The following is a 21,894-nucleotide window of genomic DNA, read 5'->3' as shown; positions in this document are numbered from 1 at the left end:
AGTAAGCAAATATGGGCAACCTTGAACAAGGAAAGTACTAACCTCCAGGATATACCTGCATTTTCTCATTCCACACCAATTTGTCTGACCATTCATTTGTTGCTTGTTGGTTTCAAAAATACATTTTTTTTTGTAAACAAATTTGGGCTCAGGACCCAACCTACCCATAAGTCCTAATGATCCAAAAACAGTTGACCAATGTTTCTTAATCACGTCCTGTAATAAATAAATAACTGGATTATATTGCAAAACAAATACTTGTGATGAATTATGATGGTCATATCGAGTATTAGTTCCTTGAACGTCAAAATTAATAGAGTTGGTACTTACGTCATTGTTGCATAAAAGGGGCTTATATCTAACACCCCTGTTTTCCATAACATAATCAATGATGCTGTCAAAAATCTTTAGGGTAACCCCTTTTGAGGAACATACTAACAAATTTCTCAACCTCTGCTTTGAGCAATTCATCATCTGAAATCAATCTACATAGTCTAATTAACTGACCTTTTACTAAATTTTTCTTTTGCCAAATCAGATGCTGGCTAGAGAAATGTGAGTAGGCAATAGAAAAGGTTGGCTTTCTGTACATATTAGATTCATATCTGAATTTCTCCAAGTTCTTATAAAGGGTCACATCCAAAAATATCTATTGAGTTGTTATGATAGTGGTGAGTGAACTCCAAAAAATTAGTGGAGTGGTTAAGGAAGTCCATAAAGTTTTCTAAGTCCTCCAAACTTCCTTTCCACAAAATAAAAATGTCATCCAAACATCTCAGATACAAACCCATCATAGGTGTAAATGCTGATTCTAAGACAAAATTGGTTTCCCAAAACAATAGGACCATATTGGCAAAGATGGAGCCACAAGCGGCCCCCGTTGCAATGCCCACATGTTGTTTGTAGTATTCCCCTTTGAAGTATACAAAATTATTAGTCAGGACAAGTTCCATAATCTGATATATAAGACTAATGTCATTGTTGGACAAGTTAGAGACCTTGACCAAAGCCTGGTGGAACCAGTCAAGTCCTTCGTCATGGGGAATAACTGAAAAAAGATCCTTTATATCAATGGTCACCGGTAAACCATTAGGCAAAAATGGACACCATAAAAACAAATTGAAAAAGCACCATGAATTTTTAAAGATATGACTTTTGTTCACAAAAAATGTTTTTAATTTAATGTCAACAAATTTTGCCAATGGTTCAGTCTTTGAACCCACTGGTGCCACTGTAGGTCGCAGTGGAGGGTCAATAACTGACTTATGAATCTTGGGTATGCCAAAAATTCCTGGCAAACAGTCAGAAATTCTCTGACATGAACAGGTAGGTCAAATGTAATAAATATGTCCTCCAAAATGAGGTCTATACTATGATAGGCAATGTTTCCCTTTTTCTCCCTTGTGATACCTCAACAAAAAATTTACCATCCTGTAAAGATTCTAGCATCTTTCAGGAGTACAAGATTCTGTCCATGATGACAATGTCCCCTCCTTTATATGATTTCATAATTCGTATGCTGGAATCATTGGCAAGTCTATGCATAAGCTGCATCTCTTCACTCAAAAGTTTATGGAACTTATACCTTTTCACATAATTGTTCAAAAAGATGTACACTTGGCATTAATGGGGGAGTTGAAGGTACTAGATCTTCACAGTGATGGAATATTGGAACCTTGGTCATAAGGAGGTAGTATACATTTAATGTTCAATTTTCTAGTAAAAAGTTTGAGCTCCGTTTCCACATTGACCAAATTAGGTTTGTTGGAAGGTGCATATTTAAAGCCATGTTGGAAGAATGAACCAAATGCAGGAGAAATGGAAAGCGATGAAAAATTGTAAATGTTACAACATTGTAATTCATAAACATAGTCAGATACATCAACATGGTAATTACCATCAAATATGTTGTCAACTATTAATTCTGTGGTCATTTCCAAAGAGAATTCTGAAAAACCTGTGTTTTTGACTGTCCCCTAGAAGCTGGGTAACCATCCCCCCCTTTTTCTAACTTTTCCTGAATTCTTTTCGACCTCGGAGGGCCATTCTGGTCATTGTTGACATTATCTTGACCATTATTAGGATCAACACATCATTCTCTTAACTGTTATCATTATTGGAACTAAATATACCAGTACTTTTTGGTGGCCTAGGGTAAACATCCTTCTTAGTGTAATCCTTAATGTTCCTTAAGATTTTTTTCTGTTTTCTGGAAAAAGAAATCTTTTTCTGTCCAGCCACTTTAACAAAAATATGTTAGAAACTGGCAATATTATGCTTAAAAGCAACTCATTTCTTAACTGTGCATCTAAATTCTTAATTTCTTCTTCATTGGAGCTCAGATTCCTTAAATTCTCCTTGATAATTAGTTCCATTAGTGTATAACCCATTTTGTCAAAAAAGTCCAATAGTTCAAGATGAAACACAGACCTGAATGTAACACCATTCGGGTATTTCCAAAGGCACAGTCCTCTTGGGACCCACTTATTGGTAATGCAATGTCTCAAAAATGAGCTGTCCATTTGTAACGATTTAAATTTTAAAACCAGTTTTTTCCATTTTACTCAACCCGGCTTTGAAAGTAAGTTCGCTATCATTGTTATCATTACTTGTAAAAACAGGATAAGTGGAGTTACTTGCCTCATCAAAACTGTATGTTGATTAAAAAAAAAATAATTTAAACTGTGAGTATTGACAGTTAAATAAGTACCTGTATGCAATGTTCCCAAGTTAACATTCCTATGAATTGTCATACCTGCAGACTAAAAAAATTCTCCAAGGCCAATTGCAACTTCTTATGTGATGGCATAAATAGCCTCATAGCCTGCCCCCTCCCCCCACTGATGGAACAGACGCCTGTCCTGAGTTATACACAGAAGCTTTACACAAGCACCTGTACAATTGTATTGACTCTGCTCTACCTGATAGAAACAAAGCAAGATCTTCAAGGAAAAATAAACCTGCCTGGTGGATAACTGCCATTAATAGACTATACAATAGGAGAAATAAATTGCTGCAGGATGGAGCAGTCTCAAAACTGGAAACATTTCCTCCTCAACTTAAACAAGCAAATAAGACTCCAAAGCTAACTATGAATCCAGTTAGCTTCCCTAACTAAGGATAACCACATGGCATTCTTTAGCTGTATCCTTTGACCTCAAAGGTAAGGCCCAGATTTGTGCTGAACTCATAGTTAATAGTACTACATATATAGAACATGTGGATGCAGCAAACCTGCTGGCTGACAGGTTCAGTGAAAACTTCACTTCCCTTCCCTGTCCCCAACACACATACCCCAAAGCATCCCAAACACTTGTCCCCCACCTAGTATCTCTGAGGAGCAGATCTTAAATGTCCTAACCAAGGCCAAAAACACATCCTCTATGGGACCAGACAACATTCTAGGCTGTGTTCTACATGGATTAAAACAGGAATTAGCATCACCACTGAGCACTCTTTCCAATCACAGCCTAAGCACTGCCTTTGACCCAGTGGAATGGAAAACAGCTACCATCATCCCTTTGCAAAAAGGGGGCACATCCACAGACCCCAGGAACTATAGACCCATTAGCCTGACCAGCCTTATCTGCAAGGCCATGTAATGAATCAATATGGACTTTATTAACAAAGATGTAGGAAATCTCCAAATGCTCAACCCCACCCAGTTTGGCTTTGTCAAGGGAAGATCATGCTTGTTAAACTTGGTGGACTTCTTCAAGACAGTCACCAAAGTCCTAGACATGGGCAAACCTGTGCTTATGGCCTACCTAGATGTTGCCAAGGCCTTTTATATAATCTCCCACTCAAGCATCATTGATAAACTCACCCAGCTGGGTACCAACCCATATATTGTCAGGTGGGTTGCAGACTGGCTCATGGATAGAACCCATACGGTCAAAATAGGGGACTCCACCTCCTCCAGCAGACCCATAACCAGTGGTGTTCCACAGTGATCGGTTCTGGGACCCCTACTGTTTGAAATCTACTCCTCCAAAGTGCAGGCTAAAACTAAAAGATTGTGGATGACAAAATTTGCTGATAACTGCAAACTGGGAGCGATTATTGAAAGTCTTAACAATATCAACATCCTATAAGAAGGTCTTACCCAGACTAATGACTGGTGCCAAAGTCATGGTCGTAAACTTAATGCAAAAAAATGCAAGGGTGATGTTCCTGCAAAGTACCACATCAATAGCAATACCCTAAGCAAACAGTCAATGGTGAGAGATCTGGGCACACAGGTTGACAGAAACCTTAATTTCGATCACCAGCAGTATTCAGATAACAATGTGATATAGCAACCCAGCCTGCAAGTGCTTCTTTCAGTTAAAGCAGGAGTGCCATTATATATTTTTGAAATTAATTGCAAGCTATGCAGATTAGGGTTGTCTTTGCTAAGTCAGTAATGCGTGGCATAGCATGAAGTAACCAACAGGAGGCTCACTGGGTTTTTATAACGGTTCCCCTTTGTACAACCAAAACAGAATCCCTCAAAATCTGGCTGTATGTTAGCAATTGATTAAGAACTAGTTTTTACTTATAGAAGGTTTGAACATATTGTAAAAAACAAGAAAAACACTTAAGTTGCATTTCTCACTTATCTTACTAATTATGCTATGTGTCTTACATTTCTATATTTCTATATTTTTGTTTTATAACTCTAAGGTAGGAGGAATCTCCATGGCTGCTATGTGCTTTACTCTTCCTTTCAAATCACTTCCATCTCCATAGGTTGATTCCTTTTAGGGTTACCCTACCTCCTTAAGGTAATGGAACAACATACACTGCTTTACTATGATACAATTGTTAGCATTGTCCCCATTCTCCAAGCTATCATTTCTGAACAAGTCATGCATTTGTAACTACTCTTTCTGAGCTCCCTGCTAGGCACAGGCCTTGACTAATTGACTTTCAGGAAAGTATAAGTTTTATCCTGCTTTACTCCCCCACCCCCACCCCAATTCCCAAGCCACCCCCTGGATCACTCAATATATCAGCTCTGATCTCCACCCACAGTCACACCCTGCAGATACACCTCTTAAAAAAACACCTCTATAAAACCCCATAACCGTATTATCTCACTATCCTCTTAGTCAGTACTACAATATTACTGGAAAACATAAATTCCACTTACAACTTCCTGCACAAGCACAGTACATATCCTATCAGTAAAATGTCCCTCATTCCATAACTTACTCTGGTCTACCTCCTTCTTCTTTCTTTTTTCATCCCTATCACCTCCTATAACCAATACCAAAGATCTTTATAAAACACTTACCCAACCAGTCATCACATCACCATGTATTACCCTTACTTCCATAGTTTCCACACCAAGAAATTACTACCACAACAACCTCACAGTAATCAGACGAAACCCAATCCCCTGCTCACCACTGTCAGGATCACTCTTTTGTATAATTACAAAGACTCAGAAACATTTGTCTGTCTGCCTAAAAACACCAAAGACCTCATTCAGACTATCCTCCATATACTTTATACTCATTCTAAAGAGTAACATTGAACCCAACCCAGGCCCAGCACCTCCCTTTCCTCAACATCAGAACTACTCTATTTCTACTCTGGCCTGTGCCCTCCTCAATGCACATAGCATCAGAATCAAGCTAGGCTACATATGTGCTTTTAATTCACAGTGTAACCCAGACATTATAGCAGTCACAGAATCCTGAATCAAACAAGACCATCCCAACTTCCAACACTTTCTAAACTTCCTAACAATGATGCCAGACCAGGCAAGCAATCAAGTGGAGGCCCTCTAATTATGTACAAAAATAACCTAAATTCAAAAGTCATTGCCCAAGGAAACACTTCCTCAGACTCTGGTCCCAAATGGATTCTCCTAAAATGTCCACCTCACAGAGGCAAGCCACTACAGATTGCTACACCCTGTCTACTACACCCTTCTTCCCTAAATAAATTCAAATCACTTATCACTAGTATTTTTAATTAATTGTCCCAAAAGTAATAACATGATCATTCTAGGTTACTTCATTTTTAATTATCTTGTCATTCTTTCATTTTGGTGTTCTTCAACTGACAAAGAACCAACAACACCTAATCTCAGATTCTTCAAACACTCCATAATCTACCTGATTATTATAAACATAACAAACTCCATTTCCAACATAAACATTCTGTGACCATCACAAAGCAACCACTGACCCATCACTTTTACAATTGTCAACCATCCTATAAAACTGCCACCAATCTTTATTTGTTTGCTTGTTCATTTTTGTTGACTGGGAAAGTCCGACTGGGATACATCCCATTTTCAGTGGAGGCCTGAGAGGAAAAGCTGCATATGTAGTTAAACAGACATTCTTAAAAAACATTTCAAAAACTTACAAACATTATTTTTGTTTACAGTGGGATTACAATGCACAATTCACAGTCAAATATACACAATAAATAAATACAGACATGATGTGAACACATTACTGAAACTTATAGAAAAATACATTATAGATCAGTGAGGGTCAAGGCTAAAAAGTGTTGGTATTTTGATAGTGGTTTGTGGGCAAGCAGAGATGTGTAAATAAATAGTATAGGCAGCCTTGGTTATTGCGAGGAAGCACAAATTGAGATAATGGAGAAAGGATGAGAATGGAAGATGAAGGGAGGGTAGGGTGAGAGTTATGGCAAGAAGCTGAGAGACTGTGGAAGAGGAGAATAAGTAGAATGTTAGAGGATAGGGTTAAGAGTGGGAAAAGATAAGATTATTAACTAAGGGTAGAGAAAAAAGAGGTGAAAAGGGGTATGCTAAGGTACATAGAGCTTGTAGTTACTGGGAGGTAAGTTAGAGATGTTTGGATTTGGTTAAAGAGGGGGGTTATGTGTTAAAAATGGTTGTGGATATGAATGTGAGTAGAGGTGATAAAATAGTGGGGGTGAAAATCTGAGAGAGAAGTGTAAAAGTATTTAGTGAGGTCATGTGTAGTAGGGAGATACAAAGAATATTGTTGTAACAATAGGAGGAGATCTAGAATTTTGGTAGATAATTGCTAATGGCTAAGCGTTGGTAAGTGGTTAGTACTTAATCCGGTTCAGTGCAGTTGCATAGCCAGGTATCATTAAGGTGTTGTCTTAAATGAGCTTTGAAAATATTTAATTTATGCTCTGTATTGAGTGGTTAGCAGCTATTACTCCAAATGTTAAAGGTAAATTTGAGTAGAGAGAGTCTGCAGTAGTATTATTGGATTTAGTGACTTGCAATAGGGATTTGTTAGATGATAAGTCTCTGCTGTTGTAGTTCAGTGGGAGTGTATTTTAGAAGCCTGGATATGTTTCTGTGAGTAGATAATCTTGTGAGCATATTAAAAGACTTCAGAAACTAGAGTAGCACTAATATTCATAATGTTAGAGTCTTTCTCACACCCCACAACTGGAACCATATACTAACCTTACTTGAACCTAATACAGTAACAGTATGCCAAACCAACATTCTATTCCATCTGCAAGACATATTCTTCCCACTTATCCAAAGGCCTTACAAACCAACTAAAAATGGAAACAAGCCCTCACAAATGACAACTGCATCTCCTTTTATAGTCTTAAGTAACCTAGATAAGAAGTCCATCAGAAGGCATAAAAGAAATCTCCAAACAAAGAAACAAGTTACCCTCTTACATTCTCCCGAACACTTTTGGAAGGAGGTTAACCTTCTTTCAGGAAGAAAGCTTCCTTATGATACCTCATCTATAAACACCACTTAATGTGGCACAGCAACACTTTCTCCAGAAGATTTCCTTAAAGAATTTAGCAGTCTTTCATCAATAAACTCCAACCACCCACAGATCATAAATTGCCCACCCCATTGCCATTCATGCCACTCTTCTACTTCAAATGTATACTTCCCAAAGAAGTCTCTATTCTACTTGAAAATATTTCCATTGGGCCCTGCACCCCCCTCCCCCCTCCAGGACCTATAAACCCTAGGTTCTTATATCACTGCATAGAATATCTCTGCCTTCCTCTCACCCACATATATAATCAATGTCTCACACAAAACCTGCTCTAATTAAACCTCTCCCAAAGCAAACCGACCCAAAACATTCCTTTCATTTCTGCCTAACTGTATAATGTGCAATCTATTACCATATATAACTACTGCTAAATGTAACCACTGTGAATAGTGTATGAAAACAATTTTATGATGTATTAAGATAAGCTTTTTATGTGCACCTACTGTGATACATTATTCCTATTTTATAATCTTGTACTGTTCTCCCCGGGCTTCTGCTGAAAACGGACAGCCTAAAGACACTGACTATAATTGGTAAACTTTTAAAAAAATTGGTGAAACACACACATTGACTATAACACTGTTTAACAAAGTAAAAAACACAAAATATAAAAAAACCCCAATAGTATATAATATAAAATTTAAATATTATATACAGTCAAGTATAAAGTCTCATAAAGAATTACCAAAAAAAAAAAAAAAAAAAAATAGTCAGAAAAAAAAAAGAATAAAAAGTAAAAAAATGTGTTCCAGTAAGAATAGTAGAGTAGTAAAGTGTTAAAAAAAATGTGAATTGAATTCTCCCTGACTAATTTTCCTGCCCTGGTAGTAGTTAATCTAATGCCGTTCTGCACAATAATAACTGGAAAAATAAAAGAAAAATAAAAAATCAAAAAAAAAAGAACAAAAGTAGGCAAAAAAAAACCACAACAAATCTCACTGAGGCAAACAATAAAACAAAATCAAAAAAATTGTCAACCACTTTCACTTTTTTTTTTGCCACTTTTCACTTTGCTGCTATTTTCTTTAGCTGAAACAAAATTTGAAATTTTCAGACTTTAGGCTAAAGCTTTTTGCTCAGTGGTTTTTCAGTCTGCCTACACTTAACAGCAGTTAAGTTCTTCTCACGATTGCATATCAGTGATTGTTAGCTGTCAGCCCAGGGCCGGCCATCCTCACTGAAGTGCACCTGAAGTGCACAATACGCATTACTTTTACTACTTTTTCTAACTGGAACCCACTGGAACCCAGGTTTATTCACATTTTTTCACTTCATTTTGCAACTTCAGATTTATAAAGAAATTATTTAACAACATTTAACACGCGGACAGCACGACTGTACACTTTTTTTTTTTTTTTTTTTTTTTTTTCTTCTTATAAATAAATACTTTTTTGTGTGTGTGCACAAAAGGATTTCTTCTTAAACACAGTGTTACAGTCAATATTTGTGTTTCGAAAATGGACAGCCTGGTCAGTTGGACTTTCCTGGTAAACAATTGTAAAATAAATAAATAATGTCCATTCACCCAATTCCAGGCAATGTTCTAGAAAAGATTGTCTGCACCCAACAATCCCTCTGTATATATCCAGCAGTGTGACCTGTTCTCCTCCAAACAGAATAGATTCTGGCCTGACAAAATACTGTGACAACACTTTGGTCGCTAACTGATGACATCCTGCCAAACTCTGACAGTGGCCTCCTTACATGTGCCTTATTTATATACCTGGCACAGACATCTGACCTATTTGATCTCTATCTTCTCCAAAATAAACTAATTGAAATTGGTGTTACTCCATATGCTACTCCTTAGTTTAAAAACGTCCTCACTAACCGACTCTTCAGAGTTAAAATAGGATCCTCCCAGTCAGAATCTGCACCAAAGGTGCACCACATGGGTACATTCCTGCCCCCTTCCTCTTCTCCATATTCATTAATAAACTTCCTTGTGACCTCCCCCATCTCCCATGTATCCTCTATACTGATAACATGGACAATTTTTGCTTCTGTCTCCAAGAAAAACATTTCCACACTCCAGATTGTCTCTAACAGCATTTACTTATTCATTACAAACTCACCTCTCTGTGAGTATTACTGTATCATCCTAGAATAATACAAAGATCTAACCCACTTTCAGGATCTCAACTATACAAAACACTCAGACTCCACATACTTACTCCCTTACTGCTGGACTTAATAAAAAACATGGGTCTATATCACTACATCGAGCTGTCACTTCAACAAACAACATTTAATGCCGTTCATCAAACTCCCCTCATGGGGGTGTGTGCCCCCCCACTAATTATATATACCAACTAGGAGATCACACTATAGTGGGAAAAGGTCAAATTTCCCAATTCTCACTGTACTGTTGTCTCAGTATGAACAGTTCGACGAATGGCATGTTTGATGTAAGTATTGAAAAATGCCATTCGCTAAACTGATAGGGACCTGAAAAACCCTCCTTATGCAACATGAGACACAAGTCACAACAGCTCTCATTACCTCTCAAACCAAATACCACAGCACTGCAAATGCTACTCTTTTGCACAATTTTTCCATTAACATTAAGGAAATCAACTCTTATTCCAAATTCAGAATGCAACTCAGAAAACACTACTTCATCCAAGCCAAATGCTCCTGTATCATCACAGGACATATCTCCTTTCCAAGTCTCTTGTCCCTTCTCAAGATTCATTGACAAGTGGCCGACTTTATAAACTTGTGTATATTGTTCATTACACTCTGCTTAATTGTACATTTGTGTATGTTCATTGGAATGTATGTGTGTATATGTATATTTAGGGTTCCATTCTCGAAACTGAAATTTTACAAAGTTCAAACCACATTTTGTCGAGACCATATATTCGAATTTGTAAAAGTTCGGGTGTTTGAATGGAAATTTCCGTAAGCGGAGGTTTCCATTCACTTCAATGTGGTGCAATCTCAGAGTTGGTATATTTAAGTAGCGGGGGGTGCAGGGGGGCTTGCTTCCCTGCTTACAACAAGTTATTGTCTTGTACGTTGTGTTTTTTTTTTTTTGTATAATCAAAATTCTGTAACTTCGAACTTAATGGTTCGACCATTAGATGTTCAGAGTTACAGAACTTTGACTATCTAATATAGACCCGTTATATATATATATATATATATATAGGTCCACTTTGTAATATCAAAACATCAAAACCTCGAACATCACAATCCCGAGGTTAAGATGTTCGATGTTTTGAAATCTCAAAACTGAACAATTGAGATTGCCCAACATTGCGGAATGGCAACTTTACTGTTCTCTTCACTGTAGTGCAATCTCAGAGTTGGTATATTTAAGTAGCATGGGATGTGTGGAGGGGTGCAGTCCCCCACATGGGGGTGCAGGAGGGCTTGCCTCCCTGCAAATATATGATTGCTAATGTTTTATTCTTTTAGGATTTTTTTTTTCTATTTCGAGATTTCAAAACTTTGAACATGTGAACATCGGGATTGTGATGTTCGAGGTTTTGAAGTTTCGAAATTACAAAGCGGACCTATATATATATATATATATATATATATATATATATATATATATATATATATATATCTCGGTTCATAGGTTCATAGGTTGGTACTAGGCTATCAGCCCTAGGGCCTATACAAGCCTAACCATAACAATTCCCTGGATATTTCTTCCCACAATATTTACTTCCCAGGACCCCTGTCATTCAGGGCAACTGACGTGATCCCTGGGATGAATTTCCTATCTCCCATCCAGTCATCAAGGTTCCTTCTGAAGAGGGCCAAGGAGATGCTCTGCTTGACATGTATGGGCAGTCTATTCCAGAGTATGGGGAGTCTCTGGGTCAGGAACCTATCCCTGCAGCATGTTTTGTTCATTGTTATGACAAGGTTTAGATCCCTGGAGCGTGTGGCTCTGAGGGATTGGGATTTCTTTAAGTGGAGCATGTCCAACAGCTCAGAGTTTGATATGGCTTTGTATGTTAAGCAGATATCATCTCTGAGTAAACGATATGCCACAGAGTATAGCTGGAGTTTTTTTAGATGGTCACCATAGGGCATCTGCTTTAGGCCTGTGATTCTTTTAGTCAGGTATTTCTGCAGCCTTTCCAGCTGTTGCAGATGTCTTGTGAGGTACATACCAAACAAAGCGTTGTACTCTATAATGGGTCTAATGAGCGATGAGTACAGTGGGACAATGACCTCCTTTTTTCTGGATGAAAAGCCCTTAGTGATGAGGTGTGCCACATAGAAGGATTTCTTGACTGTTGTGGCGATGTGGTTATCGAAGGTGAGACCACTGTCCACCTGTGTCCCTAAGTCTTTCATCACACATTTGGTGTTTAGTGTACTGCCACCTATGTGGTAATTCATGAGTACATGTTTTTTCCCAAAGGGGATGACAATACATTTCTTGGCATTAAGCTTGAGCCCATGGCTCTGGCACCAAGCATCTGTTTCTGTAAGGCCCTTTTGTAGAATATCCACATAATTTGGGTATTCAATAATGGCTCCCAGTTTGCAGTCATCTGTGAACTTTGTTAGCCAGAGTCCCTTAGTGTTGGCCTGTACTTCAGCGAAGTAGATGCCAAACAAGAGTGGTCCCAGGGCTGAACCCTGAGGTATTCCACTTGTCACTTTTCTGGAGCCGGATTTGGAGTCGGCTACTTTTACAGTCTGGGATCTGTCAGTAAGCCAGTTGGCAACCCATCGAGTGACGTAGGGATTTATGCCCAGTTTAGTAAGTTTATCTATGATTCCAGAGTGGGGGATGGTGTCGAAGGCCTTGGCAAGGTCCAGATAGGCTGTGTGGACTGCCTTACCCTCATCCACAGCTCTGGAGACTGATTTGAAAAAGTCACTCAGGTTCAGGAGATAAGATCATCCCTTCATGAACCCAAACTGGGTGGGGTTCGGTGTTTGAATGTTGCCAATGTCTTTGTTTATAAGTTCCATGATAATATGTTCCATGCCCTTGCAGATCAGGCTTGTCAGACTGATGGGATGGTAGTTCCCGGAATTCAAGGTGCATCCCCCCTTGTGGAGTGGGATAACTGTAGCTGTGCACCACTCAGTGGGCATGAACCCTGCGGTGAGGCTATGAGTAAACATGACACTTAGGTGAGGTGCCAGTTTATTTTGTAGTTCATGTAGTACACAACCGAGGATGTCATCTGGTCCCATGGATGCTGTATTCTTAGCTTTGGTGAGTGCGGTTTCTACCTGTTTGGCCGTGATTACCAGAATTTGGCAATCTTTTGGTATTGAGATGGGCCCTTTAGGGGGTGAGAGGGGGGTGAAGTTGACACTAAATCGATCTGCCAGGATACTGGCAATATCCTTGGGATCAGTATATTTAATGTCATTCTATTGTAGCTCAGAGCATATCTGAGCATTGCCATTTAGATTCTAGACATAACTATAGAATGCCTTGTGGTTGTCTTTGGAATCTTTGGCAATTTTTTTTTTTCGTAACTAGCTTTTGAGGGTTTTATAAGGGATCTCAGCTTCTTACTGAGGCTTTTAAGGGAGTTTTTTGCATCCTGGGATTTTTCTTTTTTCAGCAACAGTTTCTTTCTTCTGTTGTAGAGTTTGTTTATGGCAGGGGACCACCAGATTGGCTTCCTTTTTTTGGAGGAGAGCGGCTTGATTCTATTTGGGATTACATGATTCATGCACAAGTAGATGTGCTCATATAGTGCCTTAGTGTAGGATTCAGCAGTCGAACTTTCAGCTCCCATCTGCATGGGTGTCATGAAGTTTGTCACTTCTGACTTGAGTAGCATGAAGTTGGCTTTGGGTAATTTCCTTACTGGGGGGTCAGGGTGGGATGTGGATGTCAAGGGTGATTTGCTTATGGTCAGATTTGACCGATGAGGGGGTGACCTCTGGTGTGGAGCATCTATTTGCCATGTTGGTAATGACCAGGTCTAGGATACTGAAGCCTCTGGTGTGACAATGGATTAGTTGATCCAGGGGATTGGAATTTATGAATTCCGAGAACTGTTGGGAAAAAGGTGTTGGTACCCGAGTAGTTTTCCCAGTTAATGGCAGGGTACTTAAGGAACTTCGATGGCAGCTTTTACTTAATGCCGAAGCACCTCCTGGCATTAATGAGAATTTGAGCTTAAGATGTGTGTTACGATAACTTAATTGAACCCTATGACTGATATGTATTCAGCATTACATGTAACAAACTTTAATGAGAACTTTTGCTTTACTGTTCTACTGCATTCAATATTTGGATTGTTTTTTGCAAAGGATTTATTGATTACACTGCATTACACGTTTTTCAGTAACTATTCACATGTAATATTTTTATTGACTACTCTACATGATTCTAGTGTTTCCATTTGTTCATACATGCTATGCAACCACTGGTTATTTTTTTCATGTACAGCACTGCATTGGTCTTTTATTATTATCTTCCTGTTGGTTTCTTCACCATGAGCTCAACACTGCTTTGGTTACTACTGATATTAAGCATGTTATTTTCATAGTTTTATACTTTTACGTTACATGAACAAGATTTTTTTTATGTACTACTTTTTTCTTTATCTTGACACTAGTAACCTTCTGTTTTACTGACCTCCACACCCTGCTTGAACTCCATTTACTTTATAGCTAGCATTTACAATTACCAGTATTGCCTCTCAGCATATTTCAACACCCATATCTTATTTTATTTTGTGCCTGATGAAACTGTAAGCAATGAGCCTTACAATGGAAGTTTTAAATTACAGTTTTTGCTTCATTTTTTGGCACCTACACACTAAGTATGCATAATAAAACTTCAAGCATGTGTGTTGCTTACCAGCAGACTTTTGACACTTCATATCACTTATGACTAAACCTTATGCCATTAATGAATAAACAGATGTCTGAGTTTAGCATATGCTCTACTTCCATTTATTTTATATATATTTTTAACTAGTTTTGATATATTTTCCTACACTTACAGTGCTAATCTGCTTCACTAAAAATATCTTTTGTCAACATTAAGGACATTTACAGGCATTTAGATATAAGCTTTACATGCTTCTATCAAGATAGTTTTTAATGAATATGTTTTTATAAAGTAATGATTTTTTCCCATGAGAATGTTTATATTAACTATGATAGTAATGTAACATAGCCGCATGATATTGACTGATGACAAATCTTAGAAAGTCTGTTTAATTTTCATTTTCTACTAGTTTGTTTGGGGAATGTTTTGAACTCTGTTATGTGTCTTAATGAGTTTTCCGTACTGACACTGATATTGCTGTTAATTATGGAGATTTTTGCCCATATTTACGTGAAATTGGTTTACTATGCTTTTAACTGATGAAACATATCTTAACCCAGATATATTACTAAAACATCACTAGTTTTACTAATTTATGTGGTCAGTCTTACTACACATTCATTGATTACCTGTGCTTTTGTACATTTTATTTTATTATTGGTTTCAGGTTGCTCTACTACTACTATTGGTTAGAAGACCATGTTTGCTACATTCTGTTTGATGATACATACATTTTGCTACTGGATACTTTGCCAGCTCCACTGCATTTTCATGTGTTTAAATTCACCTAGCACTCGTTGGCTAGTGCTTGATGCTCCAATCTTAGCATTTGATAATTATTAACTCCACAGTTGCACAGCCTCTTTTCAATGGGATGTTCATTCTTTTATGACATTTTATTACACTTTATTGCATTTTTTTGTATATAAACACTCGCTGACTGTAATTTTCCATTCTGAAGAAGTTCTAATTCTTAATAAATGAATGAAAGCGCTAAATTTACACAAGGATCTGCCTGTGTCAATTTCTTTTTTTTCATTTTTTTATTTTTTAATTTCAGAAGTTGTTTGTTTTAATATATAGCTGAATAATACCACTGTGAACCCATGTTTCCCAATTTCCTTCCCTCTGGTCATGTGATACAAAGGAAGATAAGAGAACTGGAGAAAGCCAAGCAACTAATGGTCAAGTTGAAAGTTGATAGGGAATGGAAAAAGTCCACTTGAGAATTTATTTAAAAAAGCAAACAACTGATTTTTTTGTATCTTTATATATTCTGTAATAAGTAATTTTGCCTGAAGTCCTGCTAGGTGGTTACAGCACGCTCCCTTGCCAGGACAGCCAGCAACCATACCCTTCTTAACTCTTCATCCCCCATACTCATCCCTCTTTTAGCCTCCTAATTAACACCAGACTTTCCCCTTCATCTTTACTCCCAGTCCAGGGATCTCCCATTGTGGAGCCACTGCTGTAAATATAGCAGTTGACCACTAGATGGCACCTTTTGCCTACTCTTAACTTTTTTTAACTTCTTACTTTTTTGCTTCTTTCAGTATAGTTCAAAGTTATTTTTTCTTTAGCTTCAGCCTCACTCTATCCGTTCAATTCCCTGTGAATCACTCTATTCCTTTCCCTACTATTATAACATCCCTTACCCCCTTACATACCTCCCGCTGAACTTACCTTCAGCAATCAGCACTCTACTGATTTGTTCTCATTGATCTTCCTTCCCTTGGCTCTACTCGCTCTAGTCGCCCTGCGGGCTCACTCTGCTCACCTACCCTGCCCCCATATCCCACCCCCAGTTGTGCTACATTTAAAGGACCTAGCCTCACCCTCACTTCTCAGAACCAATCAACAAAGTCCTAACCCTTAAAGTGGCACATACTTAATTATACACCCAACTTACAAATTATAAACTACTTTATTTTACCTCCCTATATTCTGGCCAAAGTACAAGACTCCTAAATGCCATCACTACCTACTTCAATACATCTGAAGTTGCTACTGCTATTTTCCCTCCTACCTGTTTTGACTATACCTTATCTACTCACCACCTATGAACATCAGAAGTATCTAGGATTTCACTACACAAGAGGGCAAACCTCTACACCAATCAGGCCAAACATTCAAAACCAAGTAAACAAACCTTACTCACCTAGCTACTTATTTGCAAAATATCACAGACTCATTCATATCAGAAATATCAACCCAAAAGCCAGGAAATACCAGAACCTAATAAGTAAACTCCTAACACTTATATTTAGGATACAATACAACCTCTTAATAGATGGAGACATACATCCAAATCCTGGCACAATCTCTATCAATAACCCAAACCTTTATACTACAACTCCCTCAAATTTATAAACCCTAAATAGACCCCCCCAACTCACTCCTGATTGCCCAACTGAACATCAGAAGTATAAATAATAAGGTTCCCCACCTACATGGCCTCTTAGATGTCCATTCACTTGACATTCTCTGTCTTACTGAAACATGGCTAAAACTATCAAGACAAGACAATGAAGTCATACCACCCAGTTATAATATCATAAGACTTGATCAAAAAGCTAGGAAGGGTGGGGGAATAACTGTCCTATACAAATCCAGACTACAGGTGACCACAGAAGCCTTTCAACCACCACAAGAAAGTAATGATGAAATTCTTATTTCTAAGATCCATCTCAATAAATGTAAATCCATTTATTTCATCCGTGTCTATATTCCCCCAAGTAATAACACTAACACCCTTGAGGACATCCTATGCTGGTTGTCTACTAACTATCCCCAAGAAATCATAGTCCTTGGTGAATTTATTATCAACTGGAAGAACTGTTCCTCTGAACACCCTACTACCCATATTAACCTATATGGCTTTACTCAGACCATTACCTCCCCCACTAGGATCAGGAAACCCAACAACAAAGAAAGTACCTTAGACTGGATTCTCATTAATAGTCATCCCCAAATATACAAGGTAGGGACCCTCCCCGATGATATAAGTGACCACTTTCTCACCTTTATAATTAGGCATAAGACTGACACTCTTAACCAACCCACCTATAAGACAATAAGGAACAATAAAAACTTTAACCCTGACATCTTCCAAAATTAACTAAGTTCATGTGATTGGTCAGTCCTAAAACACCTACCACTGGAGGAAGCAGTAACATACTTTAATACTAAATTTTTAGCCATTCTAGCCAACCATGTGCCAACACGTTCTATTAGAACTAAAACAAAAACTGCCCTATGGATCACAAAAGAAATTAGACAAAAAAATCCTACTTAGAAATAAAGTTTGGGGCAAATGGCATACCACAAAAACTCTGCAGATCAAATACAATTTAGGCAGCTAAGAAATGACCCAAAAAAGCTATTTTGTTAGATAAAAAAACTTTTACTATCAACTATAGCAAACCCACCAAAACAAACCTCAAAAGTTCTGGGCAGGCATCAATAAATTCCTACACCCAGGAGAATCCACCACTCCAACCCCTTCAGGCACTAACCACAGTAGTTCCAAAGAAGTCGCTGATTCCTTTAACAGTTTCTTTACTGAAACCATCCAATCTCTAGGCACCCAGCTATCTCCTGATGGCTTAAGTCCTACTACTTATATACCCAGCTCTCAACCCTCTTTTCACCTTCAACCTGTTTCCACATCCCTTGTTCATACCCTGATTAAGAAACTCAAACCTACCACCCTCTCAGCCAATCTCCTACCTGCTGAATATCTCCAAAAAGCTGCAGATGCCATAGCCTATCCCATCTCCATCCTAATTAATAGAACTATAACTGAAGGTTCCATCCCCTCTATCTGTAAGATATCTCATATTATCCCTCTGCATAAAGGTGGCAACTCCAATGAATTATCAAATTATAGACCCATAGCTATATTATCACCCCTGGCAAAAATCATGGAGAAATGTGTACATAGACAACTGATAAACTATCTTATCCAAAACAACCTACTAGCCAACTCTCAACATAGTTTTAGACCATTTCACAGCACCACCTCTGCCCTCCTATCTTTCTCTAATACAATTAACAAAAATCACAATAGTAACATTCTTTCCTCAGCCCTCTTTTTGATCTCTCTAAAGCCTTCGGCATGGTAAACCATCATCTACTCATAAACATACTCAGATCCTTTTCTCTAGACAAGCTGGCTATACAATGGTTCCAATCTTACTTAAATAATAGACAGCAGGCAGTACTATGGAAAAACAACTTATCTACCCACCTCCCCATTACCCTTGGTGTTCCACAAGGTTCCATATTAGGACCACTCCTATTTTCTATCTTTATTAATGACCTGCATTCGGTCATTTCACAAGCTACCTGTATTCAATATGCAGATGATTCCACATTAATATGCGCATCCACTTCCCCTTCTGGTCTACAGACTCTAACCCAAAATGTGTTTAACTTAGTTGAAAATTCACTTCTTAACTGTTGCCTCATATTGAATCCTAAGAAAACATTTTTACTATTCTCCCCAACTTGTAGACCCTTCCCACTTACCTTTACTGTCAAATCAAACAATGGCGCCATCATATATCCTTATCCCTCTACCAAACCGCTAGGGGTATTAATTGATATTATACCATGACCCCCCCAAAACGTGCATGCTGATTGGCCAGCGTGCCCGTTGTAAATCGAGTTATACTAATGGAAAAAGGTCCGGTCGCCCGGACTTTTTTCCATTAGTATAACTCATTTTTTTAAAACACTGTCTCGCTATGTTAAATGGGTTTAACATAGCGAGACAGCTTTAAAATAAGCAACGGACATCTCCGTTGCTTATTTTAAACTGTCTCGCTATGTTAAACCCATTTAACATAGCGAGACAGTGTTTGTGCAACGGAGAAAGCAAGATCTCCGTTGCTTTTTGAATGTCTCGCTATGTTAAATGAGTTTAACATAGCGAGACAGTTTAAAATAAGCAACGGAGATGTCCGTTGCTTATTTTAAAACTGTCTTGCTATGTTAAACTCATTTAACATAGCGAGACATGAAAAAGCAACGGAGATCTTGCTTTCTCCGTTGCTTTTGCTCAACTCTGATGTACTGCGCAGGCGCGCAGTACATCAGAACTGCCGCGGATGCCAGACATCTGCGGAAGGGCAGTAAACAGGCATTATACTATGCCATTATTTAAGAAAAGTAACAGTTTCTTTTCTTAAATAATGTCATGGTATAATAGCAATAACCCGCGCCTGGGTGTGGGTAATGCTAAATTTACCCACGGTTGTCTTTGTTTGGTCCCTCGGGCTTCGCCCTCGGGACCAAACCACGCCAACCGTGGGTAAATTTAGCATTACCCACACCCAGGCGCGGGTTATTGCTATAACAGCCTTAAGTTTGATCTGCATATTGACAATACTATAAAAACAGTCAACAAAATCTTGGCTCCCTATATAGGATTAAGCCCTTTCTTACCCTGTCAGCTAGGACTACTATTGCCTGCACCCACTTACTCTCTACTCGCTTTTACGCCTCCTCCATATTTACAAACTTGAGTAAAAATGACCTCAACAAATTGGCAAACTCCTATAATAACATTGCCAGATTTTGCCACTGGAGCTGCATACAGAACAAACCACAGTCATAACTTGGTTCAATTAAGATGGTTAGAATTGCCTAACTAACTCCAATGCAACCAAATAATAATTGCACATGAGAATCTGTATCAGCCTGACAACAGTCTCATACTTAATAACCTTATCACCCCATACAATAACCTTAAGACCCTCCGCTCATCCACCAGGCTACTAGTACAAAGTCAAAACCAACAACATAGCCGGTGACTCCTTATTCTCTAACTCCGTTGGCAAAACCTTGAACTTACTGCCTACTGATCTTACCTTGGTTTCATCAATAACACTATTCAAAAACTGAAACAATACCTCAGTACACATTGGTTATGCTCCTGTACTTACCCTGACTAACTCCTTCCTTTATCTCTAGGTCAAATGAAACTCTTTACTGTACTAAGTACGTATGTCACTGTTATTATGTATTGTTGCAGCTTTAAATATTGACAGTGATTCATAATGGTTACCACAAAGTGTACATGTACGCTTAGTGTAATCTTTGACTGACTAGACAGCACAAAAAATGTGCTAGGAATGTTCTTGAATACATATCATGTACACTTAGTATAGGCTTTATTGAATCTGCCTGATAGATATATTTATATCTAATATATATAGAGAAAGAGAGTTGGGGAGAAGAAAGACTAAGAGAGAGAGAGGAGTTGGCAGAGAAGGAAACTGGAGAGAGGATTTTTTTGTATAAGGTGATTCTTATTAAGCAAACTTATTTTTATTTTATTTTATTGGCATTTGTTTACCAGAGAAGTCTGGCTGGGTCCCAAGAGTCCATTATCAGAGGATGCCTAGGAGGAAAGCTCCATTTAACACAGAAAATAAAAAAAATCAAAGATATTGCACAAAAAACAATTGAGAATTATACATTTTAAAAATAATCAAAAAGTTTGTAAGGTGTGGAGAATATACCAAAAATATATTACAAAAGAGAACAATGAGAAAAATTAAAGTAAAATAAATATACAGTTTTGGAAAACATCCTTTTGGCAGTTCTCACTAGTAATAAGTAGAAGCCATGTGTTTAGTTTAATTATAAATGTAAAGGGCGACAGAGATTCGGATAGACTAGTATAAATGGGGAGGAGGTGACAGGAAGAGGTTATACAGAGAAGGTAAAAAGCCAGGTGAAGATGAGGAAGTGCTGATGGGTAGAGAATCTGTCCAGATAAGGGTGGAGAAAAAAAGTGGACAAGTACAAGACTGATGTTCACCCAGGGGTATAGCATGAGCAGAGTCATGAGTTTGCTAGGGGGCCTTTCAGAAGATGCTTGAAGGAAAGATGGGAAGTTACAGTTCTAATAGCCTGTGTAACAGAATTCCATTTTTTGGCAATAGAGTAGCAGTAAAGCCTGTTTCCAATTGCTTGTTGAAATTTCTAGATTGTGAGAAGTTATTTATCATTCAAACAAAGGAGTCTGTTTGGGTGATAGGGAGGAGGAACAGAGCTTAGTGAAGGACAGGCATAGGGTTTACAAATAATGTTGTGGATAGTAGCTAGTTGTTCGAAGTCCAGGTAATGGGGTAGTTCAAGCCAGTTGAAACGTTTAAGTGGCTTGTAGTGATGTGTATAGTATTGTTTATTGGCAGCAAATTTAGTAATTTTGTTGTAGCATATTTCAGTTGGAAACTAGCAGCTATACTGATATGTCGAGTAGACAAACATGTGATTCATTTATGATGTGTGCACTGGAATCTCATTAGAAAGCACTCTTTCAGTGTTGCAGGAATAATAGATGAT

Source organism: Protopterus annectens, chromosome 17.part0 (assembly GCF_019279795.1).
Source record: "Protopterus annectens isolate FY-2018-M chromosome 17.part0, PAN1.0, whole genome shotgun sequence".
Lineage (NCBI taxonomy): Eukaryota > Metazoa > Chordata > Ceratodontiformes > Protopteridae > Protopterus > Protopterus annectens.
Note: the sequence above shows the minus strand (reverse complement) of the source record.